This window comes from Haliotis rufescens, unplaced genomic scaffold (genome assembly GCF_023055435.1).
Source record: "Haliotis rufescens isolate VD_foot unplaced genomic scaffold, xgHalRufe1.0.p SCAF_103, whole genome shotgun sequence".
Lineage (NCBI taxonomy): Eukaryota > Metazoa > Mollusca > Gastropoda > Lepetellida > Haliotidae > Haliotis > Haliotis rufescens.
In genome coordinates, this window is record NW_025963784.1 from 16,068 (window position 1) to 27,208 (window position 11,141).

The window sequence follows — 11,141 nt, forward strand, 5'->3', positions numbered from 1 at the left end:
TAAAAAAAACCAAATATTTTACTCTACAAATGCTAGGACCATAGCTAACTTCATGACGAAAAAATCCTTTATGTTGCTTAGAGGATTACATAATAGATTCTTTCAAATGTTCCTAACTAGACATATGCACATTTCAGTGTGTACCAAACTTTCTTTAGGCATTGTGTTAAGTTGAATCGAGTGAGTGTGTGAGTTGGATTTAACGCTGCTTTTAACAGTATTCCAGTTATATCACGGCGTGACAGGTTAATGTGGGAGGAAAGCCCGAAGTGATGGAGGTCTCAGACGTTTATCACTTCGGTGAAACCCAAGAGCACGGGTATGGTGCTGACAAACTTAGAAACATAATCTGGGCGCACCTGCATTCGAACCCACAATCATAGGTCTCTGGCGTGCCCAAGGGACGCAACTCTGCACATCGACTCGCGGCGCCTTAGGCGACTTGGCCACGCGTACCCCCGTCTTATGTTGAAAGTAGTTGGAGTGATTTGTGTCGATGTAGTTTTGACGTTTCTGTTCGCATCTCGATTCCATTAAAAACCCTTTGTACGTTACAAATTCTAGGTTCATGTCTAACTTTAATGTTTAGAAGATTACATAACTGTTCTTACAAATGTTTATAACTGGACATATCCAGATTTCAGTGTGTTCCGAAGTTTCTTAAAGCAAGTGCTTTGTTGAAATTAGTGGGAGTGAGTTCTGATTGACGTACACAATGAATGTTTGCAGCTACATGTCACTGTGTAAAATATGTACTTGCAGGAACACGTGGGTGTCTTTCTATCATAGTCGGTATTGTCACTTTGATTTGTTTCTGCACCATTTCCAGTGTCAGAGTTGTGAAGTCTCACTCCCAAAACGAAGCCATGTAACCTGTTGTACATGCAATATAGGCTTTAAAGTACGTTCACGGTGACCTCATATTCAGGAATATAATGACTGTTTTATTTCAAAGCAATTTATCCTATTAATTTCCATGATGTCTTGGCAAACATTCTTCCATGATATCTGACATATTCTTATGTGACATATTATGTGATAGATCACTGAACGAATCCCCGTAAGATATCGTTTTTATTACAAACATTGTATCTGAAAACGTATATTAGGAGCGAATGATGTTGGAAGCATTATTGTACTAACATTCATGGTTTAAGTAATATACTTTTATCATCAGATAACTCTTGTTAGTGCTGCACTAGTTAAATGGCCTGTTATGTATTGCCCATAGTTGACCAAATGTATAACCCCTTTGTGACTGTAGACCTACAATTATGTTTGTCAATAGAAGTTGTTTTTTATTCATTTATATTGTATGCTGATTTACTGATTTGGCAATATAGTTTGAACCGTTTCCTAAGTTAACCTTCGCGTTTTAATTCGGAAATCCCCTCGTAACACTGTGCCATACAATATAAACATACAGAGGCGATTAATTTTAATTTCTAAAATGTCACCAGTTTCATTCATGTGACAAATATATGAAAATCCTTATGCAATTATGCAGACGTACATATACAGTCGAACCCCGATGTCTTGAACTCGGATGTGCCGATTCCACGAGTCCAGGCGAAATCACAGTCCAACATCTTACCATATTTATAGTATTGTTACCTGAATGCTAGACATGGGTGTTTTGAGTTCAATTTACAGTCCCCAAAGTTAAAAGGTAAAACTTATCAAGATCCAGGTCGAATTCAAATAGTTCGGATAAGTCGAACTATTTCTTTGGTCCCCAGGAGTTCGAGGCAATTGGGTCCGATTGTTCCTTTATGAGTATATATCTGAATATGTATACAGTTAGAAAAAGGTGCTTATCCAAACGCAGTGAAGTCACACAGACTGAGCCATACCAGTGCAGCGTGTATCATAATCAGAACCAATCACAAACTATATTCACTATCATGATCTAAATATACACTTTCCCTGTGAAAAAGACAAATAAGTGTCTTTGTTAATTATATTCAAATAAAGAGAATACGCAAAACCAAACCAAAACAAACTAACAATTGAAGGAAGTTATCCAGGTTACATGGCATAAATAAGCATCAATTTATTTGTAAATCCCTTGCTCTGAAATAAGGTGGGCCAGACCGCCTCCATTGTCGTATGGATAGAGTATCAGACAGACTTATTTCGTATGTGTGGCCATAAGGCCAATAGCACAATGACATTTTGTTGTAAAACAATCCGTCGTGAAGCACCACTTGTATACTGATTAGATTGTAGCTAAATATGGTGTACACAGTTTTATTTATATTCAATGTTTTATACTTCTTTCAAATATCTTTTAAACACAAACTGCAAGTCTGAGAAGAATGTGGCTATTTTTGCTATTCATTAACTGTACAAATGTTCTTTGTGATGGATACGTATAATAATAGTTAGGCAGGTATTTGATTCTTATATCCTCATATACTGGACAAATCAATAAAACATGGTATTCATTTTCTTGGTTATATTTGCAGAAAGGACACATCGATGTTAAAGCCTCATTATCTTTGGAGTGTCTGTATAATTGTATATTGAGGGTATGTATACCACGCCTGAACTTCCTTAAGCATCTGCGTAAAGGTAGAGAATATCTGCCCAGTAACGTTAAAATATGGTTCACTTGTTACCCCGCCTGGCGCTCAGCATTGAGGGGATAAGACTGGTCAGTTTGTGGTCAGTATACAGTGTCAAAGTGGGGTATTCATGTTAAAACTTCGGCATGGTGTATCAGTGGCTTGTTCTGTAAAAACGACATGAGCAGACACACATACATATACACATACACGTGCATGCACGTCACTTCATATAAGTGCAATATTTTTGAACGCAACGTTTAACCTCGAAGCTCATTTTGCCTTGCCTCACCTCTACAGAGAATGAATCAAATGAGGGAAAAAATAAAAAAATGCCTCCTTATTTATGCTCGGCAAACGTATACTGAATATTGTTTGTGAAGTCAGGTCTGAAGATTTTCGGGGTACGAATGGCCCAGCCGTTTAAGGCGCCGTGATTCGCTGTGCAGAGTTGCGTCCTTTGGGCACGCCAGAGACCTTTAATTGTGGGTTCGAATCCATGTTCGCCCAGTTTATGTTTCTAGGTTTGTCAGCACCATACCCGTGCTCTTGGGTTTCACCGAAGTGGTAAACGTCTGAGACATTCATCACTTGGGCTTTCCTCTCACATTAAGCTGTCACGCCGTGATATAACTGGAATACTATCGTAAGCCTTACTGCCACCGCCGTTATAAACATTATCCTGTCTTGTATCCAGTCAACAAAGTCAGTTGTAGACAATGCCAGGGATAGAAAAGGTTGAATAATGCATACCACATTTACGGTAGCTGGTCAAAGGGAGGCAACGCTGTTTTCAGATATTATGTTAGCATTTGATACGGAAGTTATCCTGACGAAACCTGGATACTGTGGGTAAAAAGCTGACAGGCGTATTGTCAATAGAGGCATCACCTGTAGTTGTTCGTACTGGGCTTAAATGACTTTGTGTCTGAATGTGGCAAATGTACGTAATAATGACGCAAGGTATAATGAAATGAAGTGCACTGATGTTTGAACGGCTTTAAATGTTCTGTTTTGTGTTGAACTCATTTTCCAGAATTGAAATAGTATTTTCCTGTTTTAAATCATACCATGAAGCAAATTTGTTCTTCACCTCATGTACATGAAATTTTGATCTTTTGATCACCACAACCATAGTACCTGTTACCTATTGTTCAGGTTGTGAGAAAGGGAGAGAAAACGTATACGCTTACTTATGCTATTTCTAGTGATATAAACAGAGGGACGGTTTGAATATTTGAAACGATGTACAATATGAAGGTTGTATAGCACTGTGATCGAACTACGAATTACGAATATGTTCTGATTACTGACTGAATAATCAGTTTTTTATTCAATTTAATTTAGAAAGTATGTGCATTTCTGAGTAATTAATCATTGCTATCACTGTGAGGTGGAGGTATTTGAATTCGTCAGAGATGTTTGTATGGATAAGAGCGACAAAACCTTTTGCATAATCACAAGAAATCTCTGTGGTAAGCAGACTCCATTTTACGATCATGACTTTATTAAAAGCATCACTATGAACTGTCATTATTTACGGGAGATATTTCAAATGTAAAATCGAATCCGTAGCATTCTAAATTCAATAAATATAAAATGTCAACGCCAGAGAATAACCAGTCTTGGATATCCACCGAAACAGATTCCATTGGGCGTAAACGGCAAAATAGGGGAGAAAACTATAGGAATGGATTACGAAAAATCACTGATGACACCACGTCTTGTGAAAGTGCACGCATGTCCTGCCCAACAGGTAGCAGCCGCCATTGGTACAATCTGACTCCACGTGTTCTTGGGGTAAACTTGCAAATGCAGAAAACACAAAGAAACAGTGATTTGATAAATATATTTACTGATCGCTGTAAAGTAGAGGTGAGATTACAATATCTCTGAACAAGGTAAAAATGTATGACGATATGCCCACCGTTTACTGATCGCTGTAAAGTAGAGGTGAGATTACAATATCTCTGAAGAAGGTAAAAAGGTATGACGATAGTCATGTTCGAAATGATAAAAACAAAGTTTCATTTCTTGTAATATTTCTCCGCCTTAGGTGCAATTACACTGACAAGGAGGGCCGTCACTGCAGGATGTTGAGAATGTCCTCCCATTCGATCGTGCATCTCTCTTTACATGTCCATAGTGCTTTGACCAGGTCCAGATAGGTGGCCGAACTGCCATTCAAATGCTTCCATTTAGTGAGCATAATCAAGATCTGCATATACATTGAACATGGGTGTGCAACTCTGCCCTGTTGGATAGCCACAACGCTGAGCCCAAGTTCAATCCCGACGTGCTCAAATCCCATCCCGATATGTCTCGCAACAAGTCCGAGATGTCGTGGAGTTACATGAGTCTTCAGTCTCTCGTTCACACGGCGTGTTGAACCTACACAGAAATCTGTATTACTTGATGAAACACCAATTCTACTACAAAGGCTCACATCAACAGGTTTCTTTCTGTTTTGTGTGATTGACATGTGGTATCGAATTAACCTTTATTTATCTCCAATGCTCATCGATATTCGAAATAAGCAATACAAATTGACAGAAAAAGAAGTTGCACATATCCTCCCATATACATATATGTCATCATAATAACGATTAAAATATGTTGAAAGTTTATGCTGAACACAAGGCATATATTACCAAATTTCTGAAATGAAATCTTCAAATTATGATAAAGAATGTCGCACAAAATTATCAATTTAATGGGCAGTTATAGTAAACGCACCTCTGCTTATGATCTGTTGGATGTAATACTCGATCAGCCCTTTGCTTGACTGGTGCATTCTCTAGAACGAAAAACACACACTATCAGTTGTATGTTGAGATGATATGCTGTAGTATTTCCTGAAAGGCGTTGAACTCAAATACAGTATTATTCTACAGGTGGGATCAAACTTCCCCACTATAACACTTAATATGGGATGATAAACTTCCACACAATAATACTGAATATGGAATGATAAACAAAGACAATGTCTGCCGGAACAGGAGTGAGTATATAAAGACTTTGAACCGTATGTTCGTTACCTTATATCCACTATTAAGCATATATACAGAATGCCACACGTGTAGTGTTAAATGATGTGTACATATATTACTACCATTATTGCACCTTAATGAACATATCTAAAAGGGCGTTATTAAGACGTACCTGCCACTGAAGTCCGGAGAAGCACGAAGAAATATTCCCCATGCTGCCTATACATATACACCACTCTGTGTGTTCAACTGGTATGACTAAATCAAAAACTCTAAGCTATATGTGAGCATTGCGGGAAGCCCCGGCACGAGAGGGGACACAACGTCTCACTCTCTCTCTCGCAATAGCTTCAACCAAAGATTCAGGAATTTCGGATTTTCGGATTTCAAAACTGATATAAAGGCGGAGTTTGGCAAAATGGTGTGTATGTGAAAGAGATTATAATAGACCTATATGGGGGTTATACCTCTTATCGTGCATTTTAAGTTTGTTGTCAAATACTATGACCAACAATAATAAAGAAATAACATTACAGCAGTGTTGATAATTGACGTGTGGTCACAAAAGCAAGATGCGGGTAAGTATGCCGCTTACACATGTAGATAAGAGAGCAGTGACAGCTTCACTGATATGCCTTTCTCCACTACGTCCAGCTGTTCAGTCAATAACCAAGCCAGCCCTTTCAAGGTGTCATGACTTATATGTTAGTCTTGCAACGAAGACAATAGACATGGGAATATTGTCACAAAAATAGTCTTTTAAAAAGGATAATAGGTCCCAATCTAAATAAGTATCTAGAAATCATGACAATATCTGTGATAATGCAAGACAAAACTAAATAACATGTTGTGTACAAAAGCTGTGGTACATTGTGGGTACTTGGTGACCTGGTCAAAGTGTAGGATATATGTGGGCGTTATTTTGGCATTGATATGGAATACCGGCTAGCATAAATAGGTAGCGTGTTTAAGGAACATATTGCTGTCTACAGCTATTTTCTATATATTTTAGGCTTTGTAAACTGCAATCAGCAGCCTAAAAACTGAAAGAACAAAACCATAGAATGGATCCGAACTTGATGTTAGACGTGTCAGCAATACGAAAATGTCCATGATTGGACTATAATCATGATTGGATCTTCTTCAGCTGTAGTCAAGTCGTCCACACGGACAGACGGACACACTATCATACCTCTTCCAAATGTCCACTGCAAGGTCCACGTATCATGAATTTTGTTGACAATAATTTCACATACATTCTAATCGTTGACTTTCTACGCCTTGTAAAACATCTTTCAAACGCAGGTAATGTGATGATCAACAACATTTCTATTAACAGTTCGTTCGTTACATCCATTTCAGTTTCCGGAATTTCAGATTGCGAATGACAGAAGAACCCAATTAGTTATCACTTGCACATTCTTCCGCGTGAGGAGCGGTAGGGTAGTCCAGTGGTTATAATGTTCGCTCGTCACGCCTAAGACCCGGGTTCTAATCCTCACATGGGTTCAATGTGTGAAGCCCATTTCTGGTGCCCACCGCCGTGATATTGCTAAAATATTGCTAAAAGCTGCGTAAACATTACACCTTCACTCATTCTCTCTTCCCCGTGTACATATGAGTGACTAGTTGTTTCGAAGGACGGATGGATAATTAGCAGTTGCTCAACTTTAATGTCTCTCTGGGATGATAATTGTAATAATGTGGTCTCCAGCTAGAGCTGCACTACAGCGTTTCTATTGCTGTTGATATGTAGACTATCTGTGAAACAACTGAACATGTATGTTAAGCTAGGGCAGATAAAATGTGTAGCTCTGAAGCCCAGATGACAGTAAACCATGCATGCTGACGTTATCTTATATAATTAGTGTGAATCGTAGCATGCAGAAAATGTAATCTTCGATTCGCTGATGTTATTATTCAGTCGCTCAGGAAAGATAAATTTCGTTGCACAGACCAAACCTAAGCACCCACCCATCGTCAGCTACACAGAATTATAATTCTACTACATTTGTTACATGTAGGTTACAGTCAACGTCGCATATCATATCACACACGAGGTGAAGAAACGATATATATATCCTGTTACTATATATGACATTTGTTCCTTTCTCAATACCAGCTTATCATCAGTTGGTGTGTGGCATTGTAAAGGAATGACATTTGGAAACACACGTACTTGACCTCATGGAATTCTTCAATTACGTCATCTTTAAATAAATATATTTTCATTCATACTCAGTGGTTATAGGCTGCTTATCAAATCTTCTCAATGTCAACACCTCATGGAGTAAGCTGTCTACTTCAGATGCCCTAAAAGCGTGTTTGATACCCGTGAAGATGAAGATGAAGCTCAGGTTGTAGAAAAAGGAGGTACGTTTTAACCACAAGTGACTATAGTATTGAGACGAGAGACGTGTGTGTGATGAGGTTTTAGTTTACTCGAAAACCCTAAAATCGTGTGGGATAACATACGATATGTTGATGTTGAGCAGTATAATCAGTCAATTGAAGTTATGGTGTATCAATTGCCTGAAATGACCATTGAATGAAATTAAAACACCCTTGAAACATATATATATGTACTTAGTCAACATTGTTTTCTTAGTTTTCAAACTTCGGGCTTTCCTCACACATGGGGCTGACACGCCACGATATAACTGTAATACTGTTAAAAGTGGCGTTAAACCCAACTTACTCACTCACTCTTAGTTTTCAGAACAGAGCACAGAGAGATGAACTAGTGGCCAGTCTTGGTGACGATGTAATAATTATTTATCTCACAATAATGTCTGTTGCAGGAAATAAAAAACACCACGCGTCCAGTGCGTGTCTGTTGATGGGCATTTATTGAAGCATGTATTCATACATATAGATGCCACGAAACTCATGCAGATATAAGACACGGCAAAACGACAGTAATTTGCACGCAATATCCTTCCCTGGATGTCACAACTAACTAGACTGAGAGGTAGTGCATGCTGTACACCATAAATCCGAAAATCCGGAAATGTACAAATGACAGACAAGAACTTCATACATTTCCTGAAGATTTTTCTGCAGAATGTCTCTTTCACACAAATGAAATATAAAAGGACCACAGTGTATTGTATCCTTTCTGGGATGCTACTACAAATCTGTTGCAATGGTGCATAGATATGAGTGCAGTCACAACTGTATTTACACATGTTTCGTCATTACGCCAATCTTTTCCGCTATCCCTTTGTAGTCAGCATGCAAAAGCGTTCACATATTATCCTTCGATAGTTGTCTAAATGTTTTATGGTAAAAGTGTAGAGGACTGGTTAGGATAACAATTTCCTTGTCTGTGACGGGTGCCACCAGTGGGACAGGATACCTTTTCGCGAACTTCTGGGATCATCTCCATGTGATTTCATACCTGAGAACCACTACAGCCCATGACCAGTATTTGCAAACTTCCAACCAGGAAATATTCTTACAAATAGAATACAGCTACTACAGAAAGTACAAAACTAATTATCGCCCGTAATCAATCAGCAAGATTCTACGCCAACCCTTCTTAAATTATTCAAAATAAGAGACAACAGATAAACAGTACACTTCACAGACTGTTCAATCGTGCCCGCAGTCTAATCATTATGTGAGACGCATTTATGTCTCCGGATTTTGGGATTACGGATGACGTTTACGACACATGTAATCATCCCTCGCTAGTTCTTCCTCAAATATCACAAGAGACAGAAAGACAAGTTATTACAAAAGGCATCACAGCTATTTATTAAAAGCATTTATTCTCAACACATACAAATAGAATCACAATGTATTACAAACGGAAAAGATATTACTGTTTAAATGAAGAGTGTTCAGTGTGCAACTTGAGGAAACAGAAAATCATTCCGATCAGTCAGGATCCCAAATTATCTAAATAAGCCTCAGTGAACCTAGCATCTCGACTCGATATTTCAAAGCGGGAACCCAATCAATCAATGATAACTGTACATGAGAAGAGTGTTCAGTGCAGCGCTAGTATATGAGATAACATAAATGTAGGCATGATTTCTCTGTATGTGGTCGGGGAAACTCAGTGAAGCATTACTTATATACCCACTCATGTATTCACAGCGTAAAGCAAGACAGCGTCATGTGAAAACAGCTCTCCGACTTGATTACACAGACACAGTGGACGGTCCCTGAAGGATGTTGAGAATGTCCTCCCACTCAATGGTACACCTGTCATTGCATCTCCACAGTGCTCTGACAAGGACCAGGCTGGTTGCAGTTCTCCCGTTCTTCTCCTTCCACTTTGTAAGCATGTGCACAACCTGCATGTATAGTGAATAAGGGTGTGCAAACGTGACTTGTTCGATAACCACGAGAGTAAGTCCAAGTTCGATGCCAACAGACTCGAACCCGATCCCGATGTGACTTGCAACAAGACTGAGATCTCTTCCAGATACTGGAGTATCCAACATCTCGCCATTTACAGCATATGCATGGTTCCAGTGTGTTGGCACTACAACATTAAACTCACAATAAACTACCAATTTACTTGTGTACATTATGTTTGATAGATGATGTAACAACATTCGGTTCGCTTTCATTAATCCAAATTATTTCACTAAACAAAGAAAAATACGATACATACATACAGTAATTTAAAAAGAAATTAATGGGGTACACATAGAACTAAACTTCCTAAAATAGAATTATAAGACAAACAGATTGTTTAAATAAAGAACTAAAGGATGACTATGCTTGTCATAAGAGGCGACCAGCGGGATCGGGTGGTCAGGCTCGCTGACATGGTTGATGCATGTTATTGTATCCCAATTGCGTAAATCGATACTCATGATGTCAATCAGTGGATTGTCTGGTCCAGATTCGATTATTTACAGACCACCGTCATATAGCTGGAATATTGCTGCGTGCGACGTTAAACAAAAAACAAGCAAACCAAATAACAAACAATGTAATTTAACGTACATGTAACTCTCTCTGTCAGATTGGGTTCATTTTGGCAGTTTATCGAGTTCTCTGTGTTGGACCGCCTCTGGAATCGAATAAACACAGTTTCAAACACGATTGATAGCTACGCCATCACAGCAATAAAACAATAAAGATAATCTTACATAAACTAAACAAGACAATGCAATGACAAATTCACGTGAACATGTACACACGCATTACACATATTGACACGCTAAAGTTCGAATAGGGAAAGCATGTGAAATATGCCTATATACATATGTATACATAACATCTTGACCCACCTGATATCGGGATATTGGCCAGCATGAAACAATATTACCCATGCTGTCTGTAATTATGCCTCTACTTCACACATGTGTATCCCACAGCCAGCTGACACAATCTGATAGTTTCGACTGTACTGACGGGCTTTATATATCGGACTAGCATAAGGGGATTCCCATTGTTGATTCACGTAGATTAGCAGTCACCGGCATATGCTACAGTCAACTTACAACCGATTTTCAGATCGCAGATCGCGGAGTTCGGACTTTAGGATTTCATATCAGGCTGATGGGTATGGGTAAAAGAGGCCGGTGATGATGCAGGTGAAGGGACAAGAAGTAGCCCTGAA

At 38.7% G+C, this 11,141-nt stretch overlaps 1 long non-coding RNA gene across 1 annotated transcript; it reads right to left on the bottom strand.

The window, feature by feature from the left end:
• Nucleotides 1–9,309: 9,309 nt before the first annotated feature.
• Nucleotides 9,310–11,141, bottom strand: LOC124125558. Its single transcript, XR_006859655.2, has 2 exons — nt 10,523–11,141; nt 9,310–10,052 (listed from the first exon to the last, which is right to left on the bottom strand). It is a non-coding gene; the product is annotated as an uncharacterized LOC124125558 (long non-coding RNA).